Genomic DNA, 27,790 nt, shown 5'->3' with positions numbered 1-27,790 from the left:
TCTGTGTTCACAGAGACCTCATCAGTACGAACAATAGACAGTCATTGCTAGATCTGTGGATGCTTTGTCTGCTAGCAAGAAAGACCTCTCCACTCTTAACCCTGTACAAGCACTACAGTAATATCAGAGTGCAAGTGGAGACTAACTTTAGCTCAATCGTCATTATGCTTTCCCTCTGGGGAAAACACACCCCTAGCATTTCCCTTCTGTTTCAGTACACTATACTACAAGCCACTGGGTATCTGATTACCAAAGTTTAATAATCACTGTGCGACCACGATTTTTTTATTTTCTGTAGGAAAGATGTAGTGAAGAAAGTGAAAGATGAGTTTTATTAGTTGATATTGAGTTGCTTATCAATATTTCCTTTCTGCACCCCATCACCCTAAATAAGCCTGAATATGTTTTGACTTCAACACTCTGTCATCAATTTCCAAGACCAAAGCTTTGCACAAATTTGTTCTGTAATAAACTGCTTTCTCTCACTTCACTGATTCCCTACACAAGCCCAGAAGTTAGACAGGAGTGCATAGCCAACACTCCGGAGCAGTTTCATTAACACCAAGGAGATCCCCACAATGCACTGCGCACTCACACAGTGCATTATGGGATTTCCAGTGGCTGAGACAATGCATACTGATCCTCCTGGAACAGTGGAAGATCATCTGGGTGTGCAATGCACACACTCAGCAAGGGAAGAGCAGTCAATTGGGGAAAGTAAGTTTCAGCAGCCTTCCCCACCACTTGCCTGATAGCCCTTCTCAGTGATCATTAGAAAGGGCTCATGATCTTTATCTGCAAACAAGTTAGACAGCCTCACTAAGTTCATTCGTTCTAGGCATTTATTTCAAGACTACCAAAATAGCACTTGACTTTTTCTGGTTTTGTCAGTTTTTCTGATTATTTTGGTTTTAGTTATATACACTCCTGTGCATGTTTCCTTTTAGAATTGGAAAGGCAGAATACAAAAATAAAGTGGGGGGAAATGATTCTCAGAATCTTTGAAAACATAAAAGCATTTTGATGAATCTCCAAAGATTTTATCAATCCAAGGGTTAGACTGGGGTACTGATACATCGACTTTGAAAGCAAAATCTCATTTAAGCTCACTGAAAGTGCCCCAGTGCTGGTAATATGCCCTCAATCTCTTCTGTGTATGTCAGCCAAGATAAACAATAATTTGTTAATAGACCTTTACTTGCTTCATTCACATGCCACATTGCTGGCACGTGTGGAAGACTTTTGAGCTTCATAGAACTACTTTTAGGAAGAAGAGGAATGTTCAAGTTAGAGATCTCCAAAGCTGACAAGGCAAAATTTATCAGTTTTGCCTCTTCAAATTCTCTTTCCTAATTACAAGATCAAATCAATGGACTTCAACAGCATCAGCAACCTTGTGCTATCAATTGTTTTTCTATTTTAATATAGAGCAGAATGAAAGACAAAACAGCATTCAAAGATCTTGCCCTCGTCTGTGGAAGAAAAGATGTAAGCAATCTTATATTAGGAGTTCCACATTATGCGATGTTCATGGAGCTTAAGGCACTCTCACACACTATGGTTACAACATGGCTTCTTCTTCCTTGGTAGCATGGAAAAGCCATGGCAACACTGGTATGGAAAGAAGTCGCAACATGGATTTGTTCAACATGGCCTGGTATTTCTCAAGTTATCCAAGCAGTTTAGGGTATGAGCCATGAGCAGCTGTTGACACAGCTCCAACCCATATGAGAAGGGGACCTTTGGGCACTAGTTTGTATTATCAGTTTATAACAGGAGCATAGCAAGGTTGGAGTTGGCCCTGGGACAAAAAGTGAAGACAGACCCATTTCCCTCTACTGCAACACCTTCTTCTGAGAGACGTGAGGAGGGAGAGTGAAGAGCAAGTTCTCACTCAGCTGGTGCCAGGGACATTCCTCCACAATATTCAGTGGTAGCTATGCCACTGGTTATCTATTATATTAATTTTCCTGGGTGTGCCTTGGAATGTGCGTCCCAGAGCCCAGTTGATTGGCTGGGCAGCAGACGTGCCTGATTGGCTGAGGTGCACCAAGGAGAATTGGTCGCCGTGGTGATAGTGGGCCCAGCCACGGAGGCCAAAGGCCCGGTGGGGGGGAGAAAGTGGGGGGGGGCAGAAGTGGTGGTGGGGAGGAGAGGAGGCTGGGCCCAGAGGTGGAGACTGGGGCAGAAGGTGGGTAGGGAAGAGGTAACCACCGGCCCCAAAGAGCGCACAGATGCTCTGTGTGGGGTCGGCTAGTGTAAATGTAAACACTTTGTCTAACATAAATAGGCATCAGAATAAGTGAAAAAGCAAACCTAGGAGGTGAACAAGAAGTAATACTAGCCATGTCCACATCTGAAACTGGACAACTTCATAGTTCATGAACTAGACTTTTATTAGACTGACTACAGTGTGTCATATGGTGAATACTAATATTTGAAGGAAGCAGGTATCTGTCTATCATGAATTTCCAAACATAGGCATGTACCAAGGAGCAACAGCACCAAGCACAATACAAGTCCAGTAATACTTGATTTTCCTCTCCCCCCCCCACCTTTTCAGAGTGGCTGCAGCAGAGTGGAAGAGGAAACTGATTTTTGATTTGCAAGTTTGAAGTAGCCTCCCATGCAGCAGCTGAAACATAAGAAAACAAGGTGATCCATAAAGAGCAAGCAAACCAAAAAATGGTTTTAAGCACTTTGCTTAGGAATTGCTAAAATACTGCATTCATAAACGTATTAGTTTATATACATAGGAAGATGCTTTTCACATATGAAAATGCTATCAGCTAAACAGACCATTATATTTTAATTAAGTATACCAATATGAACTAAAAGGCATCTCTTTAAGATGAGAGTCAGAACAGCTTTTTCAGATACTGGAGCCAACTAAATTCCATTTTATTCTTTCAGCCTTACCTTTCTAATATTACTAATAAAGAACAGCTGTGATGTGTTCCATTTTAGAGAAAACTGAACTTTCTCCACCGGCAGATACCAAAGCATAAGGAGTTTCATGGATGTGGTTTCCTACTCTATAACAGCTGTAACAGCAACTACAATAGTCCCAGCATAATCCATAGTAAAGTTAAGTGAGGCAATGATTATGAACCCACACAAGGATTGTGTCAACTACTGGCTGATTTCCATAAGTCCCCATGCCAGAAGCTTTGGGAGACTTGTCCTTGGTAAAGGATACCCATCAACACACATACCCCTCTTCAAGCTCTCTGCAAACTGCAGGAGACCCTTCCTTCAGTAGGGCAATTATCTTGTCATGCTGAGCTTTGGCTAGGCATAAGCAGCATGAATGTCTCATGCTCCTTCTGTCTGCTCTGAACTTGTTGCAATATGAGAGAAAGTCTCCTTTCAAGTTCACTGCATGCACAGAAAACTGAGGGGAAGGGGTCCATCTAGTAAGACAAACCCACATTTGTAAATCCGACTATTCTTAAAGCTCCTGTTAGAAAGACAACTGGAGACACAGAGCTAGTCCAACAGCTTTTATCATGCCATTACCTGCTTCTCTTAGGCTGGGCTGAAAGAAGGAGGAACACGATAAGATTCTAAAGTTATTCACCTGAGGATCAAGTCTTATTAACCTTAGAGAATACGTGGTGTGTATATGAACCCTTTAGCTTTAACTTAGTTAACCTTTAACTTAGTTACTCTCTTCTACATATCCAAAAAGGTTTTCACATATTTTGATTCAATCTGGGTACTTGAACAACAAAAAATGTCTCCGTTGAGCCTCTGGATGAAGGGCACTTAGGCTTTGAGTCTTGTTTTATCCATTTAGCATACTGTATCGGAAGCTGCCATATACAAAGTCAGACCATTGGTCCATCTAGCTCAGAATTGTCAACACTGATTGGCAGCAGCTCTCAGACTTTCAGGCACAAGTCTTTCCAAGCCCTACATGGAAATGCTGGGGATTATCTGGGACTTTCTGCATGCAGTGTGGGTGATCTACCACTGAGATAAGGTCCACCCGAATGAATATTTCATATACATTATGTTGCCATTATTGTGAATTTTTAATGTTAAAGAATAAAGTTTTTATTGGAACTCCTTTGTTAAAAAACACTGAATGTTTTGTAATTTTTAAATGTGCTGAAAATTCACATGAACATCTTTCCAAGTAAAATTATATCTTGACACATTGTGTGGGTGCTCTGGACCTCCAATAGGCTCAATCTGTCTAAAAAAACCCAGTTAGCCAGTCTTCCAGCATATATGGGGGTTGGAGAGAGAACAGGGGGTGATTTTGGAATATAAATGTTTGAACATAGCAGTAATACAAGATTAATAATCTGGTATGATAACTATGTAGAGGTTACAAAATGTTGCAGCTTACAGCAATAAGTCTTAAAAGATTGTTTTTTAAAAAACTAAAACCAAAGCTTAATAGCAAGATTTAAAAAAACAAAAAAACTTCTATTCCACCTTTATAAACACCACAAATACAGATGAAACTTGAAAGGCAACATCAATCATAGAATGTACATCCACTGCCTGTTTAATATTCCAATTACTACAGTATATTATAATCCAACACACTTCAACATTAGGGTATCAACATCTAATGAAGTGGTGCAATTATTTATTCTGCTACACTTTTAAAGTTTGCTCCCTCAGTTATTTGGCAGCTAGCTGAAGATACTTGAATCTGCTGCCACAGATATCTGTACTAGACTTCCCCACATCAAATTTAATGAAGAGCTTCAAAGGTGGCTTTTTCTTGTGATATCAGTGGTCTTGAGTTTGTTTATTAAAGCAGTCTGGTCACACCTTACCCAGAGTAATGTCAATTTCCATTGCCATGTTGTCTGAACAATCTCTTGCCACAGGCACATTCCTGCTACTCTAGGAATTTAAATAACTTGCTCAGGAAGCAGTATGCAAGTTTATCCTTTCCAGAACTACTGCCTACACAGTTCTTAGCTTTGTATGTTATCATTCAGCCTCACCTAACCTGTCTGAAGTATATTCGGTCCCTTCCAGCTCTAAGATTCTATGTAAAACACTGCATACCAGAACTGACCTCTCTCATGACTAACTATATGAGATATTTACCCATGTAAAATATCTAGTGCAAACATCCTGAGGAGGATGTATGTGGGCATAGCACAAACTAGCTTCAATGCACTGAACATCTGGAGCAATTCTATATTAGGATTTCCACAGATGTTTCTGCTGACAGTGCCATACTTGCCACAATATACATCAATGTTAATTTTTCCCCGACGTCTTGTCTCCATCAGCACTTTACCAAGTGTCAATACAAAGGCAAGACTCCTTCAATGTCACTGAAAACATTTAAGAACTGATATTGATGTGTGATGGTTCAGCACTACCATATTCAATGCTATATTGCTCATAACAGACAATAGTTTCAACTTCAAGTGGTTGCATTGAAGGCAATATTCTGTTCTTGTGCCCTCTCTTGGTAATACTACTTAGCTAAATGCTTGACAAACAAGCAGAAGGTTGCCGGTTCGAATCCCCGCTGGTATGTTTCCCAGACTATGGGAAACACCTTTACCAAGCAGCAGCGATACAGGAAGATGCTGAAAGGCATCATCTCATACTGAGTGGGAGGAGGCAATGGTAAACCCCTCCTGTATTCTACCAAAGAAAGCCACAGGGCTCTGTGGGCACCAGGAGTCAAAATCGACTTGATGGCACATTTTACTTTTGTATACAATTGTTTTGTTCCTTAATTAGTCAAGTTCACAACAGTATAACCATATTGAGATTTTTTTTTAAAGAAATGATCTAGGAGGAGGACAAGAATATCCTGCCAACCAGATGCAGCAACATACATTGACAAAGGAGAGAAAGAACTTTATAACAGCGTTCAGTTTTCAAGATGAACAATTCCAGTGCTAGAACTTGCCGGCAAGTTTGATAAGGCACTCCTTTTAACTCAATCAGAAGGTGGGGGCGGGGGGGACGTGATAATGAATGATATAGAATACAGAAACAGATGTGGGTTTTCAGGGAAATTCTGAATTGAGAAAAATTGCATGGGAAAATCATCCAATTTTTTTTAATTTGCATACAATTTCTCTTAGAAAACATAACTATGCAGTTTTTCCCAATGCCCTAAATAGATTGTGATCTGCCTGTAGGCTTCCAGCGGCATCTGGTGGGCCACTGTGTGAAACAGGATGCTGGACTAGATGGGCCTTGAGCCTGATCCAGCAGGGCTGTTCTTATGGCCTGTTATTTGATAAATAACAGGCCAAAGAAGCCTTTGGGATGAAACCTTGCACGAAGAACCTTAACATCTGCTTCCCAGAGATGGCTGCTGCCCAGTGGTAAGAGCCTATATTGCTGCTGTCTGCTGTTGTCAGCCTGCCAGCCTGTGTGCCCCCTAACTTGTGGGGCTGTGGCTGCTGCCCTGTGGGATCCGTGCAGGGTCGGGGGGGTGAGTCAGCAGTTCCTGAGGATCATCAGCCCAGACTAGCCATCTTTCTAGGCTTATAAAAGGGCTGCTGCCCTGTGGTGGTGGGGCCACCACGAGCAGGGATGACACCCTTTGGGGAACCACTTCGGGGGACAACGAGAGTGAGGGCCAGCCGGTATTATTTTGGCTTCTGTTGTGTTTAGTCCTGGGTGTTTCAGATGTGTCTTGGTTTGTCTGGGGATGGCGAGACAAGGGCGTGTCCACAGACTATGAGGTGGCTATTCTGGTGGTGGAAGGGAATAGAAGAAGTTGGCAGGTCAGTGAGTTGCTATGGGGAAGGGAAGTCAGCAATCTATTAGCTGTTTGCCCTTCCGGCTGTCCTGCCGGCTCTTTGATTTATTTATTTTATTTTATTTTTACATTTCTATACCGCCTATCGTTAAAAACAACCCCAAGGCGGTTTACAAAAATTAAAACATACAATAAAAAGCAGTAAAAACATCAAGCTAAAAACATATAAAAACAGGCATAAAAACAATACAACAGATAAAAACACACCAGAGCAGTAGTAAAAACGATTATGTAAAAGCCTGGGTAAAAAGCCAAGTCTTTACAAGCTTTCTAAAAGCTGTGATGGAGTCCAAGGAACGAATGGCCACTGGGAGAGCATTCCAGAGTCTAGGAGCAGCAACAGAGAAGGCCCTGTCCCGAGTGCACGACAGCCAGGCCTCCCTCATTGTCGGCACCCGGAGCAGGGCCCCCTCAGATGTCCTTGTCAAGCGGGCAGCAACCCTTGGGAGCAGGCGATCCCTCAAATACTTTGGGGAGCAGGGCCAACTTCCCACAGACCCTCACTTTGCTCCTCTGTAATGCCAGGTCTGTCCAGAATAAGTCAGAAACCATTCATGATTTGATTCTGGATGAAAGGGCAGACCTGCTCTGTATCACAGACAGGGTGGATTTGATTTAAATCAAACTGATTTAAATCATGATTTAAATCACGATTTAAATCACTAGCAGGGTGGATAAAAATCAAAAAATCCGATTTAAATAAAAAAAATCCAATTTTTTTGATTTAAATCGGATTTTTTTGATTTAAATCGGATTTTTTTGATTTAAATCGGATTTTTTTGATTTAAATCGGATTTTTTTTTTATTTTTATCCACCCTGCTAGTGATTTAAATTGTGATTTAAATCAAATCCACCCTGATCACAGAGACTTGGTTGGGTGAGGCTGGTGACCCAGTGTCTCCCACCAGGGTACTCTGTTGAGGAGCAGGTGCAGGGACGTGGTCGGGGAGGTGTATAAATCAAATCAATAAATCAATTTTATCTGAAGAAACAGGTGCAGCTGGCGTATCAGCCAAAGCTGATAAAAGGCACCTCTGGCCACTGCCTGAACCTTGGACACCAGGGTGAAGTTGGGATCCCAGACTGCGTACCTGTTCCTTCTGGGGGAGCATGACCCCATCCAGAACCAGCAGTTCAATATCGTCTCCCAAGTTCCGACCCCGCACAATGAGTACCTTTGTCTTATCTGAATTCAGCCTCAATTTGTTATCCTTCATCCAGCCCATTACAGCCTCCAGGCAGGCATTTAGGGAGGTTATGCCTTCTTCCGATGAGGTTCACATGGAGAAGTAGATTTGGGTGTCATCAACATACTGATAACACCCTGCACCAAACCTCCAGTAGTACATATGCTGGTCACCTCCAGACCCAACTACTGCAATGGGCTGTATGTGGGGCTGCCTTTGTACGTAATCCGGAAATGGTCCAGAATGCGATAGCCAGGTTGGTCTCTGTGTCATCTCAGAGAGACTATATCACTCCTATCTTAAAAGATCTACACTGGTTGCCAATATGTTTCCAAGCAAAATACAAGGACTTGATTATAACCTATAAAGCCCTAAACAGCTTGGGCCCTGGGTATTTAAGAGAATGTCTTTTTTGCTATGAACCACACCATCCACTGAGATCATCGGGAGAGATTTGTCTGCAGTTGCCACCAGCTTGTCTGGTGGCTATTCAGCAACAGGTCTTCTCCTCTTTCTACCCTGAGGCTTTTGAATGTGCTCTTTGCTGAAATAAGAGCCTCCCCATCTCTTACAACTTTTTAAAAGGCAGTCAAGACGAATTTGTCCACCCAGGCTTTTAAATTACATTATGTTTTAATAGTTTGATTATTTTTAATAGTTTTAACATTGTTTTAAGTTTAATTGTTGTAATGTGTTAACCTTTTTACTTCTTATTTTTATTGTTTTGTTGTAAACCGCCCAGAGATTTGCATTTTGGGCAGTATTCAAATATGTTAAATAAATAATTAATTAATATGTATTTAGTTTACAACTCCCCACAATATTGATTTCTCATGTTGCATCTCAAAGTATTTTAAGTAACCAGGTAGTTAAGCTGTAGTATTTCATTAGAGAGAGAAATCAACAAAGACCTAATGTGGTTTAAGTGTTATTCTGAAACAAGTTCAAAGCTTCATGTGGAAAGAAATAATTATTAGAATATTCAATAAAAATATGTACACTCACATATGTCTTAGAAATAATTATCTGAAGAACATTAAGTTACAGTTTTGACACTGCTAGGCTTGCCTATTGCACAGGCATCCATTCATTGTTAACTAATGAATCTTAAGAAACAACAGCCAACACCCTGACTAGCACTGCATGGGCATGACAGCACAAGTTCCAGACTACCACTGTGCTGTCACTTGAGTTGGGGGGAACGTCAAGTGTCACTTGATATTTGCTGATCTCCCTTTCCTTCTGAAGCCCACTGTGTGCCACCAAAATATGTACCTGAACTATGCAACCCTGAGAGATCTTTTGGCGATGCACAGCGGGTTTCAGAGGGGAGGAAAGAGGAGCAAAGATTGCCCCTTCCCATGTTTGAGCAACTCACACTGCTGCATGCTCACAATGCTAGTCTGAATGTCTGCCAATTAATTTTTAGAAATGCAAACTTTTCCACAGAAAGATAAGGTATGGAGAAAGTTTAAAAATATATATATTCAATTTTGGAAAGTTTGACACCACATTTCTTTATACAGCTTGGGCTCAGAAAAGAGGCTTCCAAGCTAAATCACTACAAATTTTGGCTCAAGTTTTAACTGCATTAAGAACAGGAGCAAAGAAAAAGCCCCATGCAACTAATTCTAAGCACACTATGCAGAGCATATTGGTGACGCAAAGTGTGGGTACATCTGTTAATGTAGCTTTGCCTATTTCTATCACAAATTCAGTCAAAACTGCAGGATATCATGGGATACAACATGGGCACGTCTTGCTGCCACAAGTAAATGGGGATTGTGCAGGCTAATGTTCCTCCAGCCACACTGCCATTAACTCAAGTGGTTGCCTTGATAGATGCCTCTCACTCATGTCCAGCAAGACAGACAAGAGGTAGGAAGCAAATCTTTCAAGGTTTGAAATAAGCCATGTATGAAGCCATCATCCATTAGTGTGGAGAGCCTTAGAATGCAGTGCACCATCCCTCACATGCAAGTATATGCTTCCATGGTGTATACTATTAACCAGAAATAACTAGATTTCCATGTCAGTCAAAGTGACATGACAAAGTGTTGCATGAGGGGGAAAATGTTAAAAACCCATGAGTTAAGCTGTGGCAGAAGCTTTAAGAATCAAGAAGAAGAAAAATTTAGAACCCTTGCTAAGGGCAAAGAGGCACCTTTAAAAGTAGTAATTATCTTACATTTAGCAGAGGGGAGCAACCAGCCCTATCCAACCACAGCTCAGCATCCCTCCAGTGGCTGTTGCTGGTGTCTACCTTATGTTTCTTTTTAGATTGTGAGCCTTTTGGGGACACGGGACCATCTTATTTACATATTTATTTTTCTATGTAAACTGCTTTGAGAATTGTATTGAAGAGTGGTATATAAATATTATTCATCGTCATAGTAGAAGTCATACCTTCCTGCTTTCAAAGATTGCATGGTCTCAGGTGGAAGAGATGGTTTTTACTGAAGTGGCTTGGTTCTGACATAATGCAAAACTGTGGTTTCTTGTTATGTTTGAACCCGAGCCTTCCCACTAACTCAGATCTAGAACTATGTTTTGAGGCAGATTTTTTATTTTTTTATTTTTGGTGGTGGTGGTGGTGAGAATCACAGTTCGTGCTAACTATGGATTGCTATTATGTCACAGACCATTGATAAACCAGTTAAAGCTACTACTACTCCTCAAGAAGCTACTGATCATGGAGATAAAGTGAACAACTTATGAAACTGAATCCTGAGCAGATGGGAAACAAGACAATAATTCTAAACCATAGCTTGCCAGCTATATATAGGGAAGTTCAATCCATGGTGCAGATCCTTAACTATGGTAAGCACAAACCACAGTTTTGTAATATGTCTGAACACACAGTCTATATTATTAAGTTATATTAAATCTCTCCTGCCACAACTGGAATCAAACCATTCTGAACACACCAATCCCGTTCAGATGAGGCAGGAAACCATGGCTTCCCATTATAAGAACAAGCCTTGGAGAGCCACTAGCTTGCATGCTCCTCCCCACTTTCATGTATGAAAGGAGGAGTAAGCTTCTACCTTCAGTTTTAACGGAACCATAGATCTGCATTACCTATGAACTCTGAGAACTCTTTAGTTCAAACCGCACAGTTAAGGAACAAATCATGATGTGAAACAACAAGCCTATCCAGATAGATACATTCTCCCAAAAGACAGGAAGTACTAAACCAGACAGCAATACATTTCTTTAGGGCTCTCAGGTTGCCTATTCCTCCCTTCCAGCCTGAGATACCAGCTGGAAGTATCTGGAAACAGTCCTGCTACAGTGCCTCCAAAATGAAATCTCTCCCATTTTAAGCCAGCATGCCTAGTATGCAGAACTCCATGCTCCCAGCTTCTAGTTTCCCCCTTTCTGGAAGTCAGAAAGCAACAATGTTACACACAGTCTTGAGGCAAATGGTGATTTGGAAGGCTGCTATTAATTCTTACTTTGAAGATTTAATTCTTTGGAAAGGAAGATGTACACCACTAGAAAAACTTGAGTATTTTAATGCACAATCCTGAGTTTCAGAAACCAGTCACAGAAACCTGTGTCCTTAACTTACAAACCTGATGTGGTCTGTTGGCCTTCCCATTAGAGAAAAATGAGCGGTCCTGGTGGCACTGATTCTGAGTATTTGTGATCATCTCTGCTTTGTTTCTTGTGGGGTGGGGAACAAGAGGTATCAACCCTCTACCCTTGCTTGGCGACTCTTCACTAAGTGCCAGCATAAACAGGGCTACCAATAGCTCTATAGTGCTTAGTGTCCCAGGAATAAATACTGGAGAGCACACCAAATCCAGGGTCCCACTTCAATATCCTGTAAGAGACTTGTCAACTCATTTGATCCTATCAACTATTTCCAGATGGGACATGCCAGAAGAGAATACCATGTGCTGGCTGGGAACACTAAATACTGTTCTGCAAGGAAACTTCATTGTGCTCCTAGATCCTGTTAGAAGTCCAGCCATATACCCTATGAAGAAGAAAATAGTTCTATCCCACCAAATGCACAATAAGATGAAATATCTTCAGAAGGCTCAGAAGCAAAGGCCTGTACAAACCAATGTAGCAAGCAGATTACCACAGAGAAGTAGTTTAGACTAAATCCCAGTATGACCTTTTGCATAAGTTTGGGCGCCAAATATAACGCCCAATTCTTAAGCATAATTAAAAGGAAAAAGTATAGCTTGAACTCCTTTAATTTATGCCTGCCCCTTTTGTTAAACCACTTAATTGATTGAGAGTTAAGGATGAGCACGAATCGTGATTCAAAGTATGGTTCACAGCACATCCCCAGCCCCTTTAAAAATGGAGAAGAGCAGGTGCACACCTGCTCCTCCGCCGCTCACTGCCACTTCCTGTATCAGCAGCACTGGCCCCAGCTATCATCACATGACAGCAATGCTGCCCCCAGCTGCCCTTGCACACTGCCGGCACACACATGGCAGCTGCACAGGCACAGCCTAAACAGCAAGCCCTAAACAGCTTGGGCCCTGGGTATTTAAGAGAATGTCTTCTTTGCTATGAACCACACCGCCCATTGAGGTTCGTCTGCAGTTGCCACCGTCTCGTCTGGTGGCTACTCAGAGACGGCTTTCTCCATTGCTGCCCTGAGGCTTTGGAACACACTTCCTGCTGAAATAAGAGCCTCCCCATCTCTTACAACTTTTAAAAGGACAGTCAAGATGCATTTGTTCACCAAGGCTTTTAATTAGATATTGTTTTAATTGTGTTTTAACATTTTAAATTTTAATAGTTGAAATGTGTTGATCTTTTTATTGGTTGTTTTATTGTCTTGTAAACCACCCAGAGAACTTGTGTTTTGAGCGGTATAAAAATGTGTTAAATAAATAAATAAAGAACAGAGTTGTACGCAGTACTCCAGGTGTGGCCGCACCATAGTTTAGTATAAGGGCATTAGAATATTAGCAGTTTTGTTTTCGGTCCCCTTCCTATTGATCCCTAGCATGGAATGGGCCATAATACTTTCCTACAACATATTATGGTATAGAGAGTAGGATATCCAAACTTGTAAGACCACTATAACATTAAATCAGGGCTGTACAACCTGGGTCCTTCTGCACGTTAGACTACAATTCCCATAATCCCCAACTATTGGCCACTGTGGCTGGGAATGATGGGAGTTGTAATCCAAAAACAGCTGGCAGCCCAAGGTTGTGCAGCCCTGCCTTAAATTAAGGGAATGTTTGCCTTCATATGCAAGCTTGGTTCAATGCTCTCTTCTTTGAACCACCTGGATCTTTTCTATACACACACTCCAATTTATAGTATATTATAGTCTGAACTGCAACAGTTGGGGGGCAGGGGGCAGGGTCCTGCCTGGACCATTAATCTCTAATTCTCAAGTATGCTCCTATTGCTACAGAGTCAATCAGGAGATCAATGCATACACCTCTTGTTTAGATCCTGGGAGGTCTGCCCACATATTTGGGAGGGGCAGTAGAAAGAAAGCCAACATACTATTCTGAAAAAAGTGAACATAATCTTTAAACTAGCTGGGTGACTCTGGGCCAGTCACTTCTCTCTCAGCCTAACCTACTTCACAGGGTTGTTGTGAAAGAGAAACTCCAAGTATGTAGTACACCGCTCTGGGCTCCGTGGACAAAGAGCGGGATATAAATGTAATAATAATAATAATAATAATAATAATAAACCAAGGAGAGTGGGGCATGGAGCTATCCTTTTTGGAAAAGGACCTTCAAAAGGAGAGTAATTTTACTTTGAATTGTACCAGTGAGTGAACCTGATGGGCAAGATCACAGGAGTATTGACCCAATATTGTCAAGAAGCCAGTTTTAAAGCCGGATGACATTTGCCCTCAGACATATTATGCTCACTTTCTATAGCAAGCAGGAAGTTACAATCGTTTGCTGTTGCATAATCCTGAACGTCACCATACCCTTCCTCTTTCCCCAGGCCACTCTCTCAGCTTTGTGTGAACTTTGGAAGACAAGAAAACACAGAAATAAAGGTTTAAAGGCCAGAAGTCCCAGATATTTCTGATGAACAGCTACTAATGTTTTTTTAATGATATGCCTTTACCAGGAAGAAAGGTAATTAATTCCAGACTGCATACAAAGATCATATTAGTATATCCATTTAGATTCCATGATCTACAGACATCCTACAAATCTGCAAATGGAGTAGCTTGTATTGTATTTTACTTCACAATAATTCACTTTTCTATACTTTAGCACATTACATTTTCTCTCCTCTCCTGCCATCCATTCCTCCCTCACACAAAATTTAGATTTTTAAAAACATCTGCAGAACTGGGGGTGGGGAAGAGAAGGTGCAACTATTGCAAGACTGATCAACAGAGGATCAAAAATGTCATGGATAGAGGATGAATAGACCTCAATCACTTTCTGCAAAATCTTTCTTGCAACTATCTTCTGCCAATCTCCTCTACAACAGCATTTGCTTATCTCTTTCCCCAAAAGAATGTTCTTGTGAGACAGATATTGCAACCACACTCAAGCAGAGACAGGATACTTGCACACAAAAAGATCTGGATCTGGAACTACAGAAGTCATACAAATCAAACAAGTCTCTAGACATTATGCATAACTTATTCTGCTTTTATTAGTCATATCAATAGGCTAAATCATGCCAGATAGTGAAGCCACACATCCCCAGGAACACAGGAAACTGCCTTATACCAGGTAGACCATTGGTCCATCTAGCTCAGTATTTTCTACACAGACTGACAGTAACTTCTCCAAGGTTGCAAGCAGGAGTCTCTCTCAGCCCTGTCTTGGAGATGACAGGGAGGGAACTTGAAACCTACTGCATGCAAGAATGCAGATGTTCTTCCCAGAGCGGCCCCATCCCATAAGGGGAACCTTACAGTGCTCACACATGTCTCCCATTCAAATGCAAACCAAGGTAGACCATGCTTAGCAAAGGGGACATTTCATGCTTTCAAAGACTTGACTACCAAGCCAGAAGTTGCCAGTTCGAATCGCCACTGGTATGTTTCCCAAACTATGGGAAACACCTATATCGGGCAGCAGTGATAGAAGATGCTGAACAGCATCATCTCATACTGCGTGGGAAATGGAAATGGTCAACCCCTCCTGTATTCTACCAAAGACAACCACAGGGCTCTGTGGTCGCCAGGAGTCGACACTGATTCAACGGTACACTTTACCTTTACTACAAGACCAGCTCTCCCATACACATCTTCAGGCACTACCCACACACTGCCTATCCCCTCTTTCCAACTTTAAAGAGCTTGCTTTTTAAAAAGTGAAAGTCGTTCTCAAAATATCGCTATGCCTATTACCATAATTCATGCCTGTGACATAGGAACATAGGAAGCTGCCATATACTGAGTCAGACCATAGGTCCATCAAGCTCACTATTGTCTACCCGGACTGGCAGCAGCTTCACCAAGGTTACAGGCAAGAATCTCTATCAGCCTGGAACCTAGATGCTCTTCCGAGAGTGGCTCCATCCCCTGAGGGGAATATCTTACAGTGCTCACACATCTAGTCTCCCATTCATATGCCACCAAGGCAGATCCTGCTTAGCTAAAGTGACAAGTCATGCTTGCTAGCACAAGACCAGCTCTCCACCACAGATAAAGTGCACACATACAACCCTAACAATGATTAGAAGGCTTGAAAGTGGACAAAACCCAACATATTTTGATGTCATATTAACATAAAATGTGTGCATGCTAGCACACACACCCCTCCACTGTTTCCCCCCCCCCTTCTTTTAGCAGTGGAAAAGTAACCACATAATCTATTATAGTAACAAGTGAATTTTAGCCCGTTGAAAAACGGGCGCTAGTAATGCTTTCGGCCCCGCCGCCGAACCGCCCTCCCAGCTGCCCGATCCCACCATTTGTACAGGAAAGAGGAGCTCGCCAGCAGAGCTCCTCTTTCTGCAAAGGCTCTTCTCAAACTGGCGCTTTGAGCAGAAAGGACGCCCTTTCCGCTCAAAGCGCCAGTTTGAGAAGAGCCTTTGCAGAAAGAGGAGCTCTGCTAGCGAGCTCCTCTTTCCTGTACAAATGGTGGGATCGGGCAGCTGGGAGGGTGGTTCGGCGGCGGCATTTTTCAGGGCCAATTTGGCCCTTAGTAATTTGGCGGGGGGACGGGAATGGTGGGATCGGGCCCCAAGGTTCCCCCCCCCACCCGGCTTTACTGGCGGCGCCAGGCCTCGGCGGCGGCTCCGCCACCACCTCGGCCAGCTTCCCCGCCGCCTCTTCCCCCGGCGCCTCTCTCCTTTATTTGCGGCGGCTGCTTCTGGCCCCGCCGCCGCCTCACCCGCACTCCCGCCGCCAGTTGCCCCGTCGCGGCCACCGCCACCTCTGGCCGTGGCCACGGCTGCGCCGCCGCCTCTCCCGCACTCTCCTCCTGGCGTAGGCGGCGGCCACTTCTTCTTCTCCCGGCCCCAACATGGCCGCCGGGTCCTGCCGTTCGTGCCTCCCTTGCCCTGTTCTGGGCATGCCCAGAACAGGCCAGGCACGAACGCACGCTTGGTGTCCGTCCACGGACGGACACCAAGCGTTTTATTAGAGAGGATTCTCCTGGGTGTGCCTTGGAATGTGCGTCCCAGAGCCCAGCTGATTGGCTGGGCGGTGGACGTGCCTGATTGGTTGAGGCGCACCCAGGAGGATTGGTTGCCGCAGCAGCAGCCCAGCCGTGGAGGCCAGAGGTGATGGGCCCAGCCACAGAGGCAAGGGAAAGAAAGGAGAGGGCAGAAGTGGAAGTGGGGAGGAGAGGTAGCTGGGCCCAGAAGCAGAGACTGGGGCAGAAGGTGGGGGGGAAGAGGTAACCACCAGCCCCAAAGAGTGCACAGATGCTCTGTCCAGGGTCAGCTAGAATTTCTTTTAATTATATTAGGAGTCATTTAGCTCCCTTATGTACCAGGAGGGATATGCCCTTTATGGTGTATTATGGGGCAAGCTGGCTCCAAAAGCAGAGATCTTAAGACAACCCACTTTCGGAGCAGACTCTCTTCCTTATGCACAGGAGGCAAGGGCACATCCCTCCTGGTACATAAGAGAGCTAGCCAGCTCCAAAAGGTGGTGCCAGGGGCATAACTACCATTAGGCAAGGGGAGGCACTCGTCTTGGGGCCTCACTGCTTCAAGGGACCCCCCAGAGGCACATCACATGACTCCCCACCTGCCCATGTTGCAACCCCTATGAATTATGTTGAGTCTCTTGGAGATCGGCAGGAGCAGAGAATAAAAAAACTAGATTCAATGTGAACTAGATATTCACCGTATTCATAATGGGGGTGTGAGTGCACGATATATTGTGGTGTGTGTGTGTATATCAGCGAGAGGCCCATTTTAAAATCTTGTCTCTGGGCCCCCTCCAACCTTGCTATGCCCCTGGGTGGTGCAAGCTTGATTGCCCCACTTTGGAGAGCTGGTCTGGTGGTAGCAAACATGAGTTGTCCCCTTTACTAAGCAAGGTCCACCCTGGTTGCATCTGAATGGGAGACCACATGTGAGCACTTGATATTCCCCTCAGTGGACAGAAGAGCAGAAGGTTCCAAGTTTCCTCCCTGGCAACTCCAAGATAGGGCTGAGAGAGACTCCTGCCTGCAGCCTTAGAGAAGTCACTGCCAGTCTGTGTAGACAACACTGAGCTAGACAGACCAAGGGTCTGACTCTGTATATGGCAGCTTCCTATGTTCCTAAATCTGAACCAGAGGGGTACACTGACCAGTGTGCCAGGGGACATTGACTAGAAAACATGGTGTAGTTGTTTGGAAGCAAGCACAATTATTTGATGAAACCAGGGTGTTATTCTTTATGCTAAATGTGCAAGGGAAGGAAGGAGACTAAGTACAGGGCTCATTCCCAAATCTAAATAATAGTTAAGAGGACAGGAAACATTATGTCTGAATGCAGTTGCTGCCTATGGGTATACTTGCCTCACCCAGACTGACAAGATTTTACTGGACAGATTACATTAAAAAGTCTAATGCCCCTGTCTGAGGGAAGGTAGGATGCCTCCTAGTCTTAAGGAGGCAATTATAAGACCACTTCTGAAGAAGCCTACCTTGGATCCCTCAGAGCTGAGTAACTTACGGGCCTGTCTACAACCTTCTGTGGTTGGGCAAGGTAATTGAGGGGGTTGTGGCCTCCCAGCTCCAGACAGTCTTGGAGGAAAATGATTATCTAGACCCATTTCAAACTGGCTTCCGGGCTGGCTATGGGGTGGAGATTGCCTTGGTCGGCCTGATGGATGATCTCCAACTGGGAATTGGCAGAGGAAGTTTGACTCTGTTGGACCTCTCGGCGGCTTTCGATACTATCGCCCATAGTATCCTTCTGGAGCAACTGAGGGGGTTGGGAGTGAAAGGCACTGCTCTGCAGTGGTTCCGCTCCTACCTCTCGGACAGGTTCCAGATAGTGTCCCTTGGAGAGTGGTGTTCTTCAAAATCTGAACTTTTGTATGGTGTCCCTCAGGGCTCCGTATTGTCTCCAATGTTGTTTAACAACATCTACATGAAACCGCTGGGAGAGATCATCAGGAGATTTGGTGCAGGGTGTTATCAGTATGCTGATGACACCCAAATCTATTTCTCCATGTCAGCATCATCAGGAGAGGGCATAACCTCCCTAAGCATGAAATGTGTTAATGGGAAATGTGTTAATGAAAACTGTGAAATGTGTTAATGAGAACCTAATGAATTTATAATTATTGAAATAATGTAGCAATCTCCAAAGTATTCAGTACCTTCATATCAGAGAAATAAATGCTTGATGCACCACCAGTGTTTATACATATATGCATGCAAAGAACAACCCTTATGTACATATTTTAACACAAAACAGCTAGAAAAGATCTCCGTACGTAGCCTGAAATATATTCTTTATATATATTCTTTATATTTTACTTGAGCTACATTGCAACAGGTGCCACTGTAAATTCAAAATCCTGACTGCAACCCACAAGAGCATCCTGCTCAAAAAAGAATACACACTAGATTAAAGTGAATCACTGTCAAGGCATACATACACTTTCTTAAACTTTAAACAATGTTCATTTAAATTGCTTTTCTGTTTCCAATCTTGTACCCCAACATTGACCTGATGTTCTATGAACCAACACTATATTTTGAATTGGTGCACTTCCTATTGGTGCACTTCCTATTTTGTTAAATTTTTCCAATCTTGTACCCCAACATTGACCTGATGTCCTATGAACCAACACTGATGTCCTATGAACCAACACTATATTTTGAATTGGTGCACTTCCTATTTTTCTAAAATGCCAGGAGGTTTTTCACTCATGGCTCTATGCCTCAGGGTATCTGAAGAGCAAATCTGCTTTGCAGCAGATTCGAGGAATTTTAATTTGAGGGATTATCAGAGGTGCACAACTCAAATGCCCCAGTGGGCCGGAACCAACCATGACTTGCTACATGGGGCCAAGGTCAATTTAATGCACATTAATTACTACATTAAAATTTAAAATATTAATAAAAGTGAGAGGGCAGGGGGTTGGTGTCAGTAGGCTTTATTCGGGGAGTAGAGGACATCTGGTCTCAAGCAGTCAGCTGCATGGAGCTGCTGCCGCTCAGCTGGAAAGGCCAAGAGCTCTTTCATGGCTCCTGCTTTTGCTGCAGGATATCCCTTTCTGGAGGCCAGCAAAAAAGTCCCCGTGGGCCGGATCTGGCGCTTTGGCCTTATGTTGTGCAGGCCTGGATCAGATGTACCATTTGCATAGCCAACGGCACCTCCATGAACACCTTTGGAGAAAGCAGAAGCCCCGGAGTTTTTTTCCAAAAGCTGCCGGAAATTGGATTTTTTTACCCCAGACATAACTTGGGCTAAGCCAGAATTTGCAGCCTCTCTTCGGAGAAAAACAAAGCCCTGTCTGTTCTGGTCCCTGATAGGAGATAGGGTTAAATCCAGCAAATATGTGGACCAGCACAGTCCAATCAGGAGTGGATTTGGGGGAGGGGGAATCCCTGTCTGTAAAACCTCCAGCACATTTCTCCTCACAGATACTTGAAAGAGTGACAAATGATCAGGAGGCCTGTTTTTAGATTATGAAAACTGATTTATAGTGGTTATGAAGTGATGCCTAGTTAAGTTGATCATTGATGTAACACAAGTAGGGTAAAGCAGAATCAAATGGAATTTGAGGTCTAGAGTATTTTATATAGACTGGAATTCGGTGCTAGTTGTCTCTGTTGCTGAACTGGATCTAGGAGCTAGTGGTACCACTCCAATTCAGATTTAAAGATTTCTTTAAAATGGGTATGTGAACACAGCAGATTGTTAGACTATTCACTCACATCACTTCCACTGTATATACATCTTAGTGGGCATGGAACCTTTGGCACTCCAGCTGTTAAACTGCAACTCCCTCCATCCCTAGTCACAATAAATTGTATCTGGGAATTATGGGAGTTGTAGTTCAACAACTGAAGTGCAAAAGGTTGTCTATCCTTACCATAAATCTGCTCTCATATTAGGAACTTATTCTGTCTGCACATTGAACTCCATATATGCTCAGTATACTTTCAATAATCCTCTTGGGTTGGTTTTTTTTGTTTGAGCTCTGGCAAAAGTTGTTCTGCTATATTTGTTGGTAGCTGCAGCAACTATTTTATCAACATGGTGTCCAAGGGACTGAATGGCTAATGTGTCTTTTATACTGGACTTATGAGGATAAATTATTGGCACTGAATTTGCACGTAACTTTAGGAACAGACTATGACTGTTTCTAGGCTGCCTCCCCACTCCTCTCTGGAAGCTCTAGCTTCCAATAGAAGCAAGGATGAGTGAGGTACGGACAAGCACTTGGTTCCAGGCAGGAAGCTGGCCTCTGTTTGGAACAGCTGTCTCATGCAGACCCTGAACTGATACAAAAGCTAAGGGAAAGTGATGCACCCATTCTGAATTCTGAGTATTCTTAATGAAGCCAGAGTTTTGAAACAGCAGAAAAGTCATAAAGACAAAAGATCAACCCTGAGAGGCAGGGAAATCACATCCCAGGACACAATAAATAAATCAAGGTTAAGTCCCAAATCAGTTATGTAGATTTAGCATACCTTTTTGTTCTGTGAAAGAATGAGTTACTTGAATGGTAATTTAGGTACATCATACCTTCTCAAAGCCTATACTTGGAATCTCCCCCTTTGTATCTCTATGGTTTTTCCAAGGTCAGACCTTTGCAGAGGGCAGAACCCTATAAAAAGCCTCTGCCCTCAAGCCTCAATTAGTGATATGTCTATTGCAGGAGCCAGGTGGCACACTGCTTTCTATTGCCCAGAGGTCTGCACAGCTGAGTGCCTAGAGTGAGCTCAAAATCCTCTCCTTTTTTGCTGTATCACTGTTCAGCTGAGCCCCTAAGGTGGACACTGGATCTTAGGGTCATAAGAACATAATAGCCCTGCTGGATCAGGCCCAAAGCCTATCTAGTCCAGCAACCTGTTTCACACAGTGGCCCACCAGTTGCTTCTGGGAAGCGCACAGGCAAGAGCTGAAGGCATATCCTCTCATCTGCTGTTGCTTCCCTGCAACTAGTATTTAGAGTCATCTTGCTTCTGAGGCTGGAAGTGGCCTATAGCCCTCAGACAAGTAGCCATTAATAGACTTGTCCCCTATGAATTTATCTAAGCCCTTCTTAAAGCCATCCAGGCTGGGGCTGTCACCACATTTTGTGGCAGAGAATTCTATAGGTTAATTATGCATTGTGAGAAGAAATACTTCCTCAGCTCAGAACGGCTGAGCTGAAATCACTGTCCTTGTACATTCCTTGTGTGCACTTTGCTGTGAGGCTACCTACGTGAGACTGTCCTAGCCAAACCTGGAACTAAGTGTCTTTGAGTCACTCTTTGTATGGGCCTGTTGTGGAATATCCCCTATACTGCACTGCCTGAGAGTCCCTGGACTTTGGAGCAAAATCCTTGAGCCACTGAGGCTGGGCAATTCCCTATGTGGGAAACCCTGGGCTAGCTATGGGCATGCAGAGTGCCACAGTCCTTGGAATTTGGTGCTAGGCAGGCCCAGACTGGCCCACCGGGCCGATTCCTGGTGCGCCACACCCACGACCACGCCTCCTGCCCTCTCAGCACAGAGGTCGGCTTCCTTATCTGGGTTCATGCCGGCAAAAGTGGGAGTGGAGAGGGCCACCAGGAGGAAAGCAAGATGGGAGGGGGGCCTCCAGACTCCAAGAGCCACCTCCAAATGTCCCCCTGCCAGTGCCAGCCCAGCATCAGCCCTCAATCTTTCTTTTGCACATGCAGGCAACAGGTATGGCAGTGGCAGCAGCTGCTGCTCCTGGCCAGGCCTTTGCTGTGCACAGACTCACTCCACGAGAGGAAGGTGCGCACACGCACACACGGCAGTCAGTAGAGAGAGGGAGTGGTAGTTGGCTGCTGGCTGGAGTAGAGAGGAAGCTGCATATTAATATCACTTTACTGCTGACTGTGACTTTGAGAAGGAAAGGGACGACAAAGAGGAAAGGAAACATTTTTAAAAGCAAGCAACAAGAGTAGAGAAAACAAGTGGAATGTCAATGGGGGAAATGCAAAAAGAGGGAGAGACAATGACAAGTGGCAGGCTGCATTGGTAGTACTGCTGATTCACAAAGGGGAATGAAGTAAATAGACTTATTTTTTTAAATTAAGCATGCAGGGAAGACAAGTGCAATGTAGGGCAGATCCAGGGGGTGCAAGGGTGCAGTTATACCCCCCGTGAACTTGAGTCCAGTCTCATGGAGATCGGCAGTAGCAGCGAGGAAACAAAGGAGTTAACTTCTTGTTGCTCTCCCAGCCTTCTTGGTGGTTCTGGAGTCTGGAGGCTCCTCCCCAGCTTGGCACTTTGCAGAGCCAGGCTGGCTGTTGGGTTTGTTGTCCACCACAGAGAAGGAAAGTAAAACTTAAAAAAAAACCAAAAAAAAACAACCCCGTATGTGTTTATTTTGTGCATGTGTGATTTATTCCTCTTGCTTAAGCCACTGTGTTTCTCTTCCTCCACTATGAACTGTGTTCCCCCACTATGAACACACACACACACACACACACACACACACACCACACACACACACCACCCCCACACACGAGAGCAGTCATACCCCATGAGAGAGTTTTAACTCCCCATGCCAACAATATGCCTTTTTGTGAGGAAATTAGTACAAAAGTATTAAACGCTTTACAAAGAAGAGGAAAGAAAAAATGCTCTGACAAAATGGAGCTGTTTTTGTTCCTGACTTTTGTTTCTGAAGATACTAAACTGCAGTGCTTATAACTCTAATTTGGTCTGTATGTGTGGGGGTTTCCCCCTCCCTCCCTTTCTTAAAAAGAATTATATGCTGCTTTTTAGCAACAAAGTTCTCAAAATGTCTTAAATAGCAAAATATGGGGAAATGGTTCTTTCAACGTGTTTCCCCTTATAATCATTATTATTTTATTTTGCTTTGTGCTTGTAACAGTAGCTCATATAGAAATAACTTACATTTTGTCTTTTAATGGACTAAAATACCCCAACTTCTTGAAAATAGCTTCACAAATGGCTAAAATCAACATTCAGCATTTCCCCTCCACCACCAAAACTCTGTTTTTATACACTTGCTTCAAAATAAGGCTTTGCAGATCAGATCACAAGAAACTCATTTTTAAAACTTCCTTGCCAATGAAATGCTTGGTTGTCTTGAAATCCTAAGAAACAGGGGTAACTACATATATGACATTCTGCTGTCCTGTTAAGAGATCAAACGGGCCTGCTTGCTGCTGTGCTAGAATTTTTTTTAAAAACCTATTTGAATTTGCTTCTGAGTTTACATGTTTAGGATTGGAGTGCATGTGACTAGAAGTCAACATACACATATATTTTATTATGACACATCCTGTTCTTCCTCCAAAGAGTTCAGGATAGTGTACATTATCTGTATGGGAGTGAGGGAGGGAAGAGAGAGACTGGTCTGCTCATTGGTTTGGAATGATCTGCCAGTGGGGTGGGGAGACTAATTCTCCAGAAGAACTAGGGATTTCCTTTTTTCCTTTCCATCCCTTCTCATATCGTTTGGTAGCATGTTGGGTGGGTTTTGGGGGGAGGGGCAAGTTCCTGGTGTTTTGTTTTCTGCTGAAAAGGGATTTTAATCCAATTTTTCAGTGCTGTGTTTGGTGAGGAGGGGCTGAGAACCACTTTCTTCCCTGAAAAGGCTTATTTTTCCAACACAGTAACTGTATTTGAACATTACACACGATGTTGGTGTTATACACAATGTTGATCAATTGACTTCAAAATCAATACACAGTCCTGCTAACCTGTCCTATATCTGAGCCCGATTTCAGAATTCTAGGCCAAGCCATTCTGGAAATCACTGGCAGATTAAGGCACAGGAGGCATCTGCCTATGGTGACAAAATTTTGAGGAGCAGCAGTATCTGTGGGGAGTGGGGGGGCGAGAGGAGCGCTCCACCATTTTACTTTAAAAAATAAGAAGCTGCAGTGGCGGTAGCTGCGTGGCAGCGGGGCAACCAGGCAAGGGAGAAGTGTCCCCCCCCCTTTGTCCCCTAAAGTTCACTGCTGGCAGCGGTGAGAGCTGGCTGCAATGACGGTTGGTCAAGAGGAGGGGAAAATGCCCATTTTTTTTAACCTGAGAAAGCCCACTGGCACTATGCAGGCAGTCCAACCTCCTCCCCAGTGACTGCACATGGGCTCTGCTATCCGTAGCCCATTTCAGCTGGAAATGGGATACAGATAGCAGAGCCCATGTGCAGTCAGTCACTGGGGAGGAGGGAGGAGCTCGCTGCCACCTGCAAGCCTGAATGAAGCCTGGCTTTAAGGTCTCAGGTTAAAAAATGGGCACTCCCCCCCCCCACCCTCCCTGCTGCGAGTGGCAAACCTTAGAGGACAAAGAGGGAGAACTTTGCCCTTGCCCGGTCGCCCCCACTTCCCACAGCTACTGCCGCCACAGCTTTTTTTTTTTTAAATTAAAGAATGTAAAGGGGAGGATGCTCTCGCCACCCCACCCACCCCTAGCTACTGCTGTGACTTTTTTTTTTTTTTTTTAACGGGCAGTTAAAACCTTTTTTTCCTATGGGCAGCAAAAAGGTTAATCCACCCCTGCTGGAAATATATTTATCCTTTTTAATGAAGATGGCAGTGGGGGCTGGAACGATGGTCAAGAGGGGTTGCTTCAGTTCCAAAAGTTTTTGTAATTTTCAGCCATGAAGCAAGTCACTTTTTTGAAGTTTTTTAAAAGTTAAAAAATTTAAAAAATCAATGAAACCAAAAGATACTCCCACCCATTCTGCTCAAATCCCAGTGTCCTCCCCAAATACATTCCACTTACGTCTCAGTGCCTCCAGTCCAGCCCTGGTCTTAGACCAGCACCCTGCTGCCTCTCTTTGCCTGTCACTTTGGCAGAACCTTTGCCCCTCAGTGAGAGTTACCCCTTTTGGCATTGCACATGAAATGGGAAACCGAGGACAGTTATCAAAGCTGCTCCTGATTGTCTTTCCACCCATATTTCAACTCCCAGGCTACTAGAGTCTTTTCTCCCTTGCTCCCTTCCCCTCTTTCCCATCCTGGAAGTTGTCTTCACTTCCTGCACAACTGTGATTTTACCAAGGTTGCCAACTACCATTTTTTTGTTTTGCCTCTGCATTTTACAAAGAAGCATTTTCTTATTTTCAAAGCAGTCGTCTCCAGATCTATTGCTCCTCTGGGGTAACCTAATGCTGTCATCTCTCTCCAGACTGCAGTCTATTTGTTATTAAAACTTGCAAATTTGATTTCAAGCAAATTCCTCAAGTTGGTCCAAAAGTGTAGTGTACACGTGTGAGCAAGTTTAGCAACAAGAGTGGAAACATCCAGTACTTTCAGCCATCCTTTTTCCAGCATTGTAGATCTTTATTTAGCAAATGCTTTCAACAAGGTATTATAATGTGCTTGCATCAATTCCCACATGATGTCAGTTTCAGTGTGCCAAGGAAGGAACAGTTGATAGTAAAGCTGTCTACACTGTAGGATAAGATGAATTCTAGATTTACTGTAATACGCTAAGCAGTATTTGACAATATTGATATCCAAATATGAGGTTTTGCTCCAATACTGAAGACCCAGGATTGCAAGTATATAGACATGTCTATTAAAAACTTGATCTTGCTAAAAAGCACAACTGCATTGCTGGATTAGACCATACTTGCATCTAGCTCACCTTTCCGTTTCCAACAATTGTCAGGTAGATGCATCTGGCATGGTGGAGTAATGATCTTTATGTCCATCTATGGATGCTCCCCAGGACCTGATAATCAAAACATATGCTGCCTCTGTACATGGATTTATATTCTTAAATTATCATGGCCAATAACCACTGATCAATTCACATTTTGAACCAGACCAATCACTTTTTTAAAAGACATTTCATGAGTTAACTATACATTACATGAAAAACTGCTTCTTCTTGGTTTGTCTTGAACTACTGCCATCAGCTTTGTTAGAAGACTCCAAGTCTAGAACTGAAAGAATTCTATTCACTTTCCAGATATCCCTTATCTGAGGGGGAAAGACTAAGAAATCCCAACTTTTTTAGCTTTCCTTCTTGAGAATGTGCTCCGATCCCTTGAAAGCTGTAATGGCTTTTTTCCCATTCTAAGACAGCCTATTGAGAAAGGAACATTGGGGTTACCTGTGAAGTGTCCTTTTTCACTGTAATCGGAGCCCATCCAGTAGATGAGGGCATGTCCTACTTGCTTCTTGGATCGACAGGAAGTTACACAGCCCAGAATTCTTGAGTGACCATGCAGCTCCCAAATCCCCAGTTCCAACTGTCTGGCCAAAGGATGCTGCAAATCTGGCTGTAGGTGGGAGGAAGCTCTTTTTCTGGAATTATAATAGGTCTAGAAGGTTAGAGTAGAAATTAGTCCTATAGGAAGTGCAGGACATCCAGGACCTTAGCTGTCATGGGCCAAAGTCCTTTCCTCCTGGCCCATCGTGAGAAAGCTATCCATGTAGTCTGGTAGATCCTATTAGTGGATGGTCTCCTGATGGCTAGGATTGTTGACTGCACCTTGTGATCGTATCCTATGCTTGCTAGTATTTCCCGCTCAATGTCCAGGCGTTGAGTTGTAGCCAGTCTGGGTCGGGGTGAAGTACCGGCCCCTGTGATAAGAGGTCTAGGTGGCTGGGAAGGGGCTAGGGTGGCCGGACAGACATGGCCAGTAGGTCGTCGAACCACGGACACCATGGCCACTGAGGAGCAACTAGGATGAGAGCCACTCCCTCCTGGCGTGTCTTCTGAATCACCCCTGGCAAGTATTGCTGTGGGAGGGAACGTGTACAGCAGCCCCGTTGGCCAGCTGATGGACAGAGCATCCGTTCCCTCTGCTTGAGGTAGAACTGAAACATGAATCTCGGCACCTTTTGATTTTCCTGGGTGGCAAAGAGGTCCACTTCTGGATGTCCCAGCGTTCTGGCTATCATTTTGAATATTTCTGGGCTCAGGGACCACTCTCCCGCATCGACCTGCCTCCTGCTGAGTCAATCTACTCTGTAGTTTGAGCTGCTGCTCAGGTTTTCCATGGTTAGGGATAGGAGATTCTTCTCTGCCCACGTGAATAGTCTGGTGGATTCTTGCATGAGCACTTTCGACCTTGTTCCTCCCTGGTTGTTCACATGCAATTTTGCTGTGGTGTTGTCTGTGCTGACTCGCACATGGTAGTTTTTGATGTGAGGTAAGAAGTGGATCAACGTGAGGTGTATCGCTCTGAGCTCTAGCAGGTTGATCGACTTCTTCTGCTCTCTTGGGTGCCATCTCCCTTGCATGTTGGAGGTGGGCTCCCCATCCCCCAAGACTTGCGTCTGGTTACTGTGA

General features: G+C 43.8%; 1 protein-coding gene across 9 annotated transcripts in view; it reads right to left on the bottom strand.

Annotated features, from left to right (window-relative positions):
- The window catches only part of NUMB (NUMB endocytic adaptor protein), a 137,333-nt gene that overhangs the window by 96,696 nt on the left and 12,847 nt on the right, over positions 1-27,790 (bottom strand). Inside the window, exon 1 of one of the 9 annotated variants that reach the window (XM_053255583.1) lies at positions 26,135-26,158. The exons of the other annotated variants lie outside the window; for them this stretch is intronic. The gene's annotated coding sequence lies outside the window, so the exon portion shown is untranslated. Of the gene's footprint in view, positions 1-26,134; positions 26,159-27,790 lie in introns of those variants that run through there. 9 annotated transcript variants of the gene reach the window in all.

The sequence above is a fragment of the Hemicordylus capensis genome, chromosome 1 (genome assembly GCF_027244095.1).
Source record: "Hemicordylus capensis ecotype Gifberg chromosome 1, rHemCap1.1.pri, whole genome shotgun sequence".
Classification (NCBI taxonomy): domain Eukaryota; kingdom Metazoa; phylum Chordata; class Lepidosauria; order Squamata; family Cordylidae; genus Hemicordylus; species Hemicordylus capensis.
The sequence above is the reverse complement of the archived record's forward strand: the minus strand, read 5'-3'. Positions and strand labels throughout refer to the sequence as shown.